This window comes from Neovison vison, chromosome 5 (genome assembly GCF_020171115.1).
Source record: "Neovison vison isolate M4711 chromosome 5, ASM_NN_V1, whole genome shotgun sequence".
NCBI classification, from domain to species: Eukaryota; Metazoa; Chordata; class Mammalia; order Carnivora; family Mustelidae; genus Neogale; species Neogale vison.
The window spans coordinates 158,334,702-158,346,507 of record NC_058095.1 but is presented as its reverse complement, the minus strand read 5'-3'; the positions used below and the strand labels follow the sequence as shown (position 1 = coordinate 158,346,507).

The 11,806-nt window shown below is 40.5% G+C and overlaps 1 protein-coding gene across 4 annotated transcripts in view; it reads right to left on the bottom strand.

Annotated features, from left to right (window-relative positions):
• The window catches only part of BIVM (basic, immunoglobulin-like variable motif containing), a 119,552-nt gene extending 109,578 nt beyond the window's left edge, over positions 1-9,974 (bottom strand). For 3 of the 4 annotated variants that reach the window (XM_044250064.1, XM_044250068.1, XM_044250063.1), the window contains exon 1: positions 9,680-9,972. The gene's annotated coding sequence lies outside the window, so the exon portion shown is untranslated. Of the gene's footprint in view, positions 1-9,679 lie in introns of all 4 variants that reach the window. The other variant, XM_044250074.1, reaches the window with a different exon arrangement.
• Positions 9,975-11,806: the final 1,832 nt, after the last annotated feature.

The window sequence follows — 11,806 nt, the reverse complement described above, 5'->3', positions numbered from 1 at the left end:
AAAATCATTTCACATCTTAAATAGTAACTTGATTTCTTAATATCAATTATTCAATCAGATGGTTTCCAATTATTTCATAAAGTCACTTTCTAAGTTTGTTCAAATTGGGGTATCAAGAAAGTTAACACTTTACACTTGGTCTTTTAAGTCTTTTTTAATTCATAGGCTTCTCATTCCATTGGGATTTTTTCCTTACAATTTTTCAAATTGAAGAAACGAGGTTTTTTGTTCGGTAGAGTTTCCCATGATTTGTGTTTTGCTAATAGTGTCCCCATTGGCAGAATGAAATGATTAGCTACGGATCCCTAATTGTTCCTTTAAAAAGTCTTCAGAGAGGTTATACAATGTGCAGCATTTGAAATAAAATGTGTTGACTTTGGAAGAGCAGCTGTCACTGTGGCAATGCAAATTAGAAGATGTTAGAGCAATAGAGCTCTTAAATAGTTAAATGTTATATAGTTGGAGGGCGCCTGGGTGGCTCAGGCATTGAGAGTCTGCCTTTGGCTCCAGATCATGATCCCAGGGTCCTGCCCAGTGGGAAGCCTGCTTCTCCCCCTCCCACTCCCCTGCTTATGTTCCCTCTCTTGCTGTGTCTCTCTCTGTCAAATAAATAAATAAAATCTTTTTAAAAATGTTATATAATTAGAGCTCTTATGGCTGAAATAGCAAAATGTCCTCCCATAAATAATAGGGGAGGGATCGAGTGATTAGTTCTTGCATTGTGACTAGTTTTTACATCATGAGACACCAAATGTCTATTTGTTAATAGAGAAATATTGTAAGATTCTGAATGTAAAAGTAAATATGAAAGGGCATCTTCAGAGTAAGGAATCAATATGTAGTTCAAAATTTGTAAAGCTGATCAAACCCAAACCATCATAATCCAGAAAAATGACATTTTTGTTAACTGGTTAATGTACTTTTTTCCAACATTGTTTTGGCTGCACACTCTTTGATCACCTCTTGGAAAAATAATTTTTTATAATTTTTCATACAGAGATCAAAGGTAAACCAATCTTCTAGTGGTTGATCAAAATTTATTTATTACTGACAACGTAGAAAATGCAGGCACTTTTGTTGACTTGGTGGCCATTTTGCGTATCATTTCATTGGGAACCACCAGACTTCATCAGAACTGGATACATCAGATCAGGAAGATGCAAGCAAACAGACTAAGATGTGTGATGTGTTACATTACACACAGATGTCCTTGCTGTTTGTGGTACTGGTATTGGGTCGTACCACAGCAACAAACGGTGGTAAACTCTGTATCATGCAACCCCTGTGAAGAAAGTATGTATCCTGTGTGCTCTGCTCTTTTGAGTATATTCTTGTCAGAAAAGAACATCCTTTTTGACTAGGTGTTGTGGAGAATGACTCGGCAGCTTATTTTTTACATATTTTTACATATCTGATGGAAGATTTTCTACAGACCAGTTTCCTATACCTTCTCTCCATGTCCCATTTTTCCTCTGTAATGGACATTCCTCCTGCAGCAGGCACTGTGGAAGGCTTTCACGAGACCATACCCCTGACTTCATGTCTCAACCTGGGACGTGTCCTTCAGAGTGGACAGGATTCCAGGCACCCATTTCTACACGGGGATGGCTAGCATAGCTATAGACAAGAGTGAATGTCAATCACATTTAGCTCTTTGAACCCAAACTAAATGCACCCTAACTCCACTTCTTCTGAGATGGATCCAAAAAATATTTACAGCCTCTCTGATCTCACCAAACATGGTCAAATATGAGAGAGGCCAAAGCAAAGTAGAAAGAGAAAATATTTTGAACTAATTACAATTAAAATACCTCAGATATTTATAAATCTTTGGGGACCCTACAGCTTAAGCTTCTTCAGTTTTTTTGGTACATCTGCTTATGCAAATCAGATAACAGAAATTTATTAATAGCCACATTCTTTTTTTTAAAGGTTTTATTTATTTGTTTGACAGACAGAGATCACAAGTAGGCAGAGAGGCAGGCAGAGAGAGAGGAGGAAGCAGGCCCCCTGCTGAGCAGAGCGCCCAATGTGGGGCTCGATCCCAGGACCCTGAGATCATGACCTGAGCTGAAGACAGAGGCTTAAACCACTGAGCCACCCAGGTGCCCTAACAGCCACATTCTAACATCAAACATTATTCAATGTCTGCCATGTGCCAGGCCTTGTCCTGGGTACTGAGCTTATCAAAAATGAAGAAAGCCCAGTCTTGGCTTGGGAAGCTCACAGTTACAGATCAAGAAGAGAAGGTGTTTGCAGAGCCCTGTAACAGGCTCCCACACGCACACGCACAAACAGCTTACTGGCAGCTCATTTCCCCAACACACCGGCATTTGTTCCGTATCTTTGCTGGAGAAAACAAAAGCAGTTCTGAGGCCACAGTTACGTGGCTTAAGCCATCTCTCATGAGTTATCCATTTGCAGTGGATGTTGGCAAAACAAGTAACATCCAAGCCAAGTCTTCTGGTGACCCACATGGCTCTGGGGGAGCTGAGAGTCCTGTGTTTCCTTTTGGCTTTAAATACTCAAGTTATAACAGATGTTGATGGTGCAGCCAAGTGCCATTAAAACCGGGTGGAGAGAATTTCCACTCAAGTTTCAAGGTAATGAGGGAGGGGGGATCTTTCTTAAGCTATCCCATGCAAGATTTAGATGTAGGTGTGAGAATTTCCTAGTTCTACTGCAAACAACTACATCCTTCAAGGGCCTTGCCCCATTGCTCGGAAGAAATACAGGAAGCAACAAGAATTCATCCTCAAATCAGAGGCTCCCAAACTTTCTCAGTGCCTATGATGTCTCTGATTATACCCCTAGACCAAAATAAATAGCTAATAATTCTTCATATTAAGTAGCTTAGGTCTAAACAACCTCATTATTATTCAAAAATTAACGACTTAGAAGTTGTTTAAAAAAACATAAATGTAAAATTTTAAAATTTTATTCTTAGATAACCACAATTACTTGCTAGAGGGTTGTTTGTAGCTGTTGGGCACTGCACTTTTCAAACTTCAGAATCAGATTGGATACTCCAACTGATTTTTGTGCAGTGTTTTATCTCAGCAAAAGCTAGAAAACTCAGCTTCACAAATAAATTAAGGAATGAACAGAAATATAGAACCATCAAGTAATGTAACTGTGAACTATGCTGAGCTAGTAGTTTGCACCATGTCCAACAGATGTCGCTGTGTTTCCCTCACAATTTAAAAATACTCCATGTGGCCACAGGGCACCTTTGCAATTGCCACCTTAAGTTGGTTGCAGTGCTCCATTTCTGTAGTTCATTCAAGAGCGGGTCTTCAAGAATAACAGGACAATGAAGGTGGTGTGAATGGGACAAAGGGACAGATTACTGAGCGACTAAAGCTGGATGGATTCATTTCTTTCTCCAAGCAGATTACCCTACATACACATAGTCACTCGAATTTGTGTCCTCATTTTTGCAACAACAAAACTGGTGGGCCTTAGTATGTTTCCATAATCCGTTCACTCCCAGCTCTCTTAGCTAACTATTTTGCGCCTCTACTTCTCTCCTCACACCTCTAATTCCTACCCTATCCTCACAAGCAAATGACCTTGCTTTGTACTTCATTGAGATGTGAGGATACTTTTCACAGACTGTCTTGCCATTTGCACTGACCATGGATGGATGATTCCTGATGCTATCTGAAGCCAAGGCCTCTGCCCCTTAGATCCCATTCCTTCCCATCTATTCAAGGGGTCATTTTAACATTCTTCCCTCTTTGTACTATATCACTGTTTTTCCTTTTTCTATTGGATCATTCCCAACAGCATATATGCTATTATTTCTTCATCTAAAAACAAAACAAACACAACAACAATAAAACGGGTTATCCATGGGTTCAGTCGCTTGCACATCCAACTCTTGGTTTCAGCTCAGTTCATGATCTCTCAGTGGTGGGATCAAGCTCCATGTTGGTCTCAGTGCTCAGCGAAGTCTGCTTCAGATTCTTTTTCCCTCTCCCTCCTGCTCTCACTCATTCCCAAATAAGTAATCTTTAAAATAATTTTTTAAATTAACATGTAATGTATTATTAGCTCCAAGGGTATCGGTCTGTGAATCGCCAGGTTTACACACTTCACTCACCATAGCACATACCTTCCCCAATGTCCATAACCCAACCACCCTCTCCCTCCCCCTCTCCCCCCAGCAACACTCAGTTTGTTCTGTGAGATTAAGAGTCTCTTAGGGTTTGTCTCCCTCCCGATCCCATCTTGTTTCATTTCAAATAAATAATCTTTAAAAAAATGAAATAAATAAAAACAATAATAAATAAATAAAATAAAAACCCAACAGATCAAAGCTCTGAAATCATCTTTTAACCTTCCTTCTACTGCCAGCTACTTCCTCATTTAGTTTCTCCTCTTAGCAAGAAAAGTCCTCAAAAGAATTCTTCACTCACTATCCCATTCCTGTATTCCACTCTCATAAATCCACACCAACCATGTTTCCCCCCACCACTGCACTTAAACTTTTCTTATGGAAGCCATGAGAATCTCCTGCACTGTGAAATTTAATGCTTTAAATCCAAATAATAAAACCTCTTCCACTCACAATATCTGACCCAGGTGAGCTCTCCCTTTCTCTTGAAACAGTTTTCTTCAATTGGTTTCCATGATACCACAGACTTTTGGTTTTCCTCCTGCCTCAATAGCTCCCTCTTCTTGTTTGCATCGGCTCATTCATCCTCTTTTCCCTCATCTCTTAAGGTACTTGGTTTCCTTTCCACTTCCTTAGTGATCTCATTCAGTATCATGGTTTGAAAGATCTATATGTTTAATTACATCAAATTTGTATCACTGACTCAAACTCTCCCCTAAATTCTAGACTTAGTTATCTAATTTCCCTCCTCAATTTTTCCACTTGTTTGAGTAGTAGATGTTTCACACTCAATATAACCAAGACTGAAGTCCTGATCTTCATGTACAAACTTGTTCTGTCCATAGCCTTTCTCATCTCAGCCGAGGTCAACTCTAATCTTCTGCTTGTTCAGGTCAAAAACCCAAGGGTTTGTGTCTTCTGGTTCCAGATAAGGTGGAGTAACACATGCCATCCTACTTCTTCCTTTAACTATAGCTAAAAACTCGGGATGAAATAGATAAATAGCAGAAGACTCCGAAAGGTGGAAAAAATAACGCAAATTAACCAGGGACTTTAGGACTCAAAAAAGGGTATGGAGGTGAGTTCTCTCTCTTATTTTCCACCTACTTATCCTGCTCTGGGGACTAGAGAATGCCAGCACCTAGAAACACAAGGAGCAGACAAAATAAAAACTTCAAAAAATGACTTCTCCCTGTAACCGAAGGACCAGGAAAAGGGAAGCTGAGCAAGGCAGAACCCTTTTGACTCTACCTGTCCTACTCTACACAAATACCACAAACTATACCCTTTCCTCTCTCTGCTAAGTATTGTAGCCCCCCACTGGCACGTGGGCTGAGCCTTAATTCCCTTCCTGTCCTCTAGTAATGAGGTGATACATCTTCCTCTTCCTACCAGTGTGTGGGTAAGGTTTCCAGGGAGACTATAGGTGGCACCCAGACTTTCACTGCCACCTTGCAGTCATGAGGTGGTGCTTTACTTCGAAAAAGATGCGAGGGAAGAGAATTCCTTACATACGCATATGAATTAGTAGGTCAAGAAACCTATGCATGAAATGTGCCAGAATCAAACAGCAAAAGGTTTTAGAAGTGAATTGTAGTTTGGCGACTGTGTCCATTGCTGCTATGAACCAAGATGCCCTTCAACGGATGAATGGATAAGGAAGATGTGGTCCATATACACTATGGAGTATTATGCCTCCATCAGAAAGGATGAATACCCAACTTTTGTAGCAACATGGACGGGACTGGAAGAGATTATGCTGAGTGAAATCAGTCAAGCAGAGAGAGTCAATTATCATATGGTTTCACTTATTTGTGGAGCATAACAAATAGCATGGAGGACAAGGGGCGTTAGAGAGGAGTAGGGAATTTGGGTAAATTGGAAGGGGAGGTGAACCATGAGAGACTATGGACTCTGAAAAACAGTCTGAGGGGTTTGAAGTGGCGGGGGGGTGGGAGGTTGGGGTACCAGGTGGTGGGTATTATAGAGGGCACCGCTTGCATGGAGCACTGGGTGTGGTGAAAAAATAATGAATAATGTTTTTCTGAAAATAAATAAATTGGAAAAAAAATAAAATTAAAAAAAGACAGTAACTGTTACCATAATAAATTAAATCTAACAATAAAAATTATATTAAAAAAATAAAAAAAAAAAGAAGTGAATTGTACTGTGAAATGCTAACTGGGATTCAGACTGTCCTCTAAGTAGCACACAAATAAGCAGACTAAAATAACGGTGCAAAACCTTTGAAAACTAAGTTGACATTTCAACAAAAAAAGAAAAAAGAAAAGTAAGAAAAAAACAAACAAACCAAAAATGGAACAGGATGTATGTGCTAAAGGGTAGCTACCTGCCAAGTTAGAAGAGTTAAAGAACTAGATTCTCAGGATATCTAAAAAGTCCAGAACACAATCAAATATTAGTCACCACACCAAGATTCAGGAGCACCTGACCCCACTGAGAAAAGACAAGATCTGTCAAAGGTTTTAAAACAATCATCACAGAAATATTCCAATAAGCAAGTAAGAACAGATTTAAAAAATGAAGTCTCAGAAAAGAAATAGAAGATATAAAGAATCAACCGAAATGTTTTAACTGAAAAATGAAATTAGCAACTTCATTGAATGGGCTCAAGAACAGAATGGAAATGACAAAGGAAACAGCATGTGAATTTGAAGATAGATCAGGAATCTGAGGAATTCCTAAAGAAATTCTTGCCAAGATATATCACCATAAAATTTTTGAAAACAAAAGACAAGACAAACATTAAAAGTATTCAGAGAAATGAAACATTTCCTATATAGGAAAAGAAAATAAGAATAACAGTATATTTCTCATCAGAAACCAAGAATCCTGGGGGGGGTGGGGTTATGGACACTGTGGAGGGTATGTGCTATGGTGAGTGCTGTGAAGTGTGTAAACCTGGTGATTCACAGACCTGTACCCCTGGGGATAAAAATATATTATATACTTATAAAAAATAAAAAATTAAAAAAAAAAGAAACCAAGAATTCTGAAGAGAATGGCCACATTTCCTAAGTGTTTAAAAAAAAAAAGGAGCTTTTAATAGAGAATTTTATATTCAACAACCTTTTTTTTTTTAAGATTTTATTTATTTATTTGAGAGAGGGAGGGGCAGAGGGAAAGGGAGAAGCAGACTCCCAGCTGAGCAGGGAGCCCAATGCAGGGCTTGATCCCAGAACCCCAGGATCATGACCTGAGCTGAAGGCAGACACTTAACTGACTAAACCACCCAGACATCCCAACAATATCTTTTAGAAATGATGGTGAAATACATTCTCAGATAAAGGAAAACCAAAATAATTTGTCACCAGTGAATCTTCCCTAAAATAATTTGCCAAAGGGCATCCTTCAAACAGAAAGGAAATGATAGCAGAAGGAACCTTGGAACATTAGGAATGAATAAAGAACAATGGAAGAGATGAGTATATGAAGAAATACAGCAGACTAGCCTTTGATGTTTGAAAGCAAGATGTGATTCTCAATGTAAGGAGAAGAAATAGTTAAAAGAAGTATATTTTAAAAAGGGGATTTGCAAAAGGACCTGAATGGTAAGGCTTTTTTTCCTTAAGACTGATTGATTGATTGATCTGAGAGAGAACAAGTGGGGGGAGGGACAGAGGGACAGAATCTCCAGCAGACTCGCCACTGTGTGCAGAGCCCAAAATGGGACTTGATCTCGTGACCAAAATCAAGAGACAGACACTTAAACAACTGAGTCACCCAGGAGACCCCTAAATGGTAAGGTTTCTCTATTCTGCTATTAACTACTATTTAAATATGTTCGTGAAGTTCCAGGCAGACTTTCAAAAGACTAGTGCATGAAACCAACCAGAATCAACCCAAAAAAGTTTTAGAAGTGAACTACAAACATCCAGAATCAGATCCTGAAGTGTGTGTGTGTGATATTTATATTTTAAATTATATATACCATAATGTATTTTTTTATTTTTATTTTTAATTTTTTTAAAAGATTTTATTTATTTATTTGACAGAGAGAAATCACAAGTAGATGGAGAGGCAGGCAGAGAGAGAGAGAGAGAGAAGCAGGCTCCCTGCTGAGCAGAGAGCCCGATGCGGGACTCGATCCCAGGACCCTGAGATCATGACCTGAGCCAAAGGCAGCGGCTTAACCCACTGAGCCACCCAGGCGCCCCTATACCATAATGTATTTTAAGTTATATATATGTATACACACACATATATGATATATTCAAAGTAATCTTTGGAGGAATCAAAAAATCAAAATTGATTGCCAAATACCTTTCAAGTAATTCCCTAGAGGAATGCAGGAAAAGGGAAACATGAACAAAACCCAGAGGGAGAAAACATTTACAAAACACAATAAAATGGTAGACTTAAGTCCTAACATATTATTAAGTCCATAAAACAGAATGAAATCTTACTGTCTGTGACACCATGAATGTTAAGTGAACTAAGTCCGACAGAAAAAGATAAATACTATATAGTCTCAATTATATGTGGAGTCTGAAAACAAACAAAAACCAAAAAAAGGAGCTCACAGATGATACAGAGGTCGTGTTGGTGGTTGTCTGAGGTGTGGGGTGGGGTGGGCAGTATGGGTGGAGGGGGTCAAAAGAAATCCAACAGGAAGAGGAAGATGCCGGGAGATCAACTGTATTTCTTACAGAACCCAGTGACAGCTCTACGCAACTGAACATTCCATTTCTTCTAAAATTCCCTACCACCAAAGCTAGGTTCCTATACTTTCCCAATTTCATTTTAAGATGCATACGAATTTCTTATTTAAGTTGTTTGCTGGTTTTCTTAAAATACTGTCAAATACCTATTCCCAGGCCCTTCTGCACAATATATAAACAATTCCATGGCTTTTCCAGCAACTCAGAAATGCTCCCTAAATATCCAGAAAAGCAGATTACCCTCTCTCAGCCAACTCACGAGTGGATTTAGAACATACATATCATCATAGGATTACCAGGATTATTACAAAACAAGCCATATCACCTCTCCTTGCTGACAAAAATAGACTGGAACTCTGGAAAGGAAAGCTTGCCCTTCTTCCAAGAATCTCAACTGATTGTGAGCTCCCGCATGCAACATTTCCCCGGCCTCAGCGTTACTCTGTGCTCATTCTAAGTTAACGTGTCATCAGTTCTTTAAAACTCAGCTGTTGCTGGCGTATCATTTTCCCAAGGGAGTAAGTTGCAGCATACATTCTAAACACTAAATAATACCATCCCGATGTACAAAGCAAAGCCGTGGGACCACCCACCACACCACGAGTGACCGTCTCATTAGGGAAGTTCTGGCCCACACGTGAGCCAGGGAGAGCTCATCAGCCGGCACACATTAGGCACAAGGGATGCCAGATACACATTACAGCATTTATTCTCCACACAGACCTGCTTTTACTACCCTCTCCATTTTACAGATGTGGAAACTAAGGCTCAAAGTTTCAATACCTTGCCTAAAGCCACTGGTTAAGGGACAGCAGGAGAGCTGTACACACAGTCTAATTTTAAAGTCTCATTAAAGGAAAAAAAATATTTATATTACCTTGCAAGATGAGATTTCCAAGGTGGCTCCCTCAGGCTGGTTCGTCTCTGGGTATTAAAGTGTGGGGGGCTCCGGTCTCCTCTCTGTCACTCCCTGAACCGGCGCCCCGACCTCCACACTCTTGTTTTCCCAAAGCTGCTGCTCATCCCCGGCCAGGGGAAGTTACTGGGCACGTGAGCCCAGAGCTGACTAGCCGGGAGCCATGGGCTCGGCCCCTTTCTGCTACGATCTGCTGAACCTCCGTGGCCTCTCTTCTAGTTGGGATCTCTATATCCAAGAGCCTGACCTGTTAGTTAGCTTTATCTCAGCTGTCTTCTTTCAGCCTAACCAACCATGAGTTGCAGTGAATTCTCACGAAGCTTTTCCTGACAGGTGACACCAGCCCAAGTGATTTCTTTCTTCGCTGAATTCATGGCTCATCGTCTGCCATGTCGAATGCTGTCCTGACATGATTCTTGCCCCAGGACCCAGGAAGAACACAAAAAAGACCCACGTACCGTTTGTCTAAATATGGAAAGGTTATAAATCAAACTGACAAGCTGTTATAAAAAAGTGTTATATCCTTCGGCTGTGACAAATCAATCTTCATAATACCCTAGAAGCCCAGGCTCAAATTCAGGATTCTCAGACTTCCTGGAGATCTGCTCTGGAAAGCGACAGTGCAGAGGGAGCTACTCTTGGTGCAGGACGCTGGCCCACAGTCCAGCCCTCTTCCTTCCCAACCTGGCTCCATTCCCACAAGGAAGGGGAACATCGTGCTTACGGGTGTGACACACTCGCATACACAGCCAAGCTTCATCACACACACAAATACACACACACACACACACACACACACACACACGGAAGTCCCTTGTCCACCACTGGGTCCTTCCTTGTGCATTCATTCCCAGACTTGAGAAGAAGCATGTTCAGATCCTAGGAGTTCACTCAGGTCTGCCGGGAATCTGCAGCACAGTCCAGAGGAAAGTGGGTTGTCAGGACCCTTTCTCCCCCCTCCCATCCCACACCCTGGATACTCCTTGCCTGAAAGGTGGGCTCTGCATGGAAGAAAGTCGGGTGCTCTGAGACCTGGGTGCAGAGCAGGGTACCCTCTTGTGGGCGTCTCCAGGTGGTACTTCATGGCATTCTTTTTACTCCTTCTGTTATCTCTCCTATTCTTGTCGGAGAAGTTCTTCAGACAGTTTTGCTTCCTGTGGGTTGCAGAATTTTCTTATCAGCCTATTGACAGGGTTTTCTTTGCACGAGGCCTTTTCTAACACAAGATTCCTTATTTAGCATTTATACAGAATTCAAGAAACCTAAACAATCTGTCATCAACCATTTTCAGTTAACCATATGTCCCTAGAGTCATAGTTCAAAAGTATTCTCCATTTCATATTTTTTCCATCTTGAAGTCGATTTTCTAATTATCATTTATTGTAGCTAGCTTTCTGCAGTCTATTCACCACATGGAGTGTGAGTGTCACAGTCTGGAAACCACACGTGTCCCCATCTGTGTCTCTGTTGCCACCTGGTTAAGTGCTACTTTGGCTGGATATGGATTCTTGGGTTGAAACCTTTTTTTAGCTGCCGTTCATAAATACTGTTTCCTAGCCTCAAGTGATGACAGAGGAGATATTCAATAGTATTCTCAATGTTTTTCTTCTGTAAGTTTATTTTTTAGTGGAAGTTCTTCAATTTTCCCTTATCCTTGAAGTTCAGAGCTTTTCCAGGACCCGCCCACGTCTAGGTCTGCAGCTTCCCGGGAGTAGGATAGTTCTTTCAGTTCCCAACTGGGGTCGTTCTCTTGTTTAAGGGTCTCAGTGTATTACTGTTATTGCCCCTCTCTTTGCTCTTTATCTCCTCTGGAAAACCTAGTATTTGCACAGAAGGTCTTTTAGATGTGTCTTCCATGGTTCTCATTCTCCCCTTCATGTTTCAGACCTGTTTTGTTTTCAGACCTGTTTTTGAGACTATCTTCCACGTGATCTCCTGGGCTACTATTGTGTGTCTTAGCAAAGAAAAACCTCTCCTTTAATGCATCCACTGATTTTTTTTTAAAAGAATGGTTATCTTTATTGACGGATTTTACAGCATTTTAATTGACGGATAACACATAAACAGGCACAGATCCTAAGTGTCCAG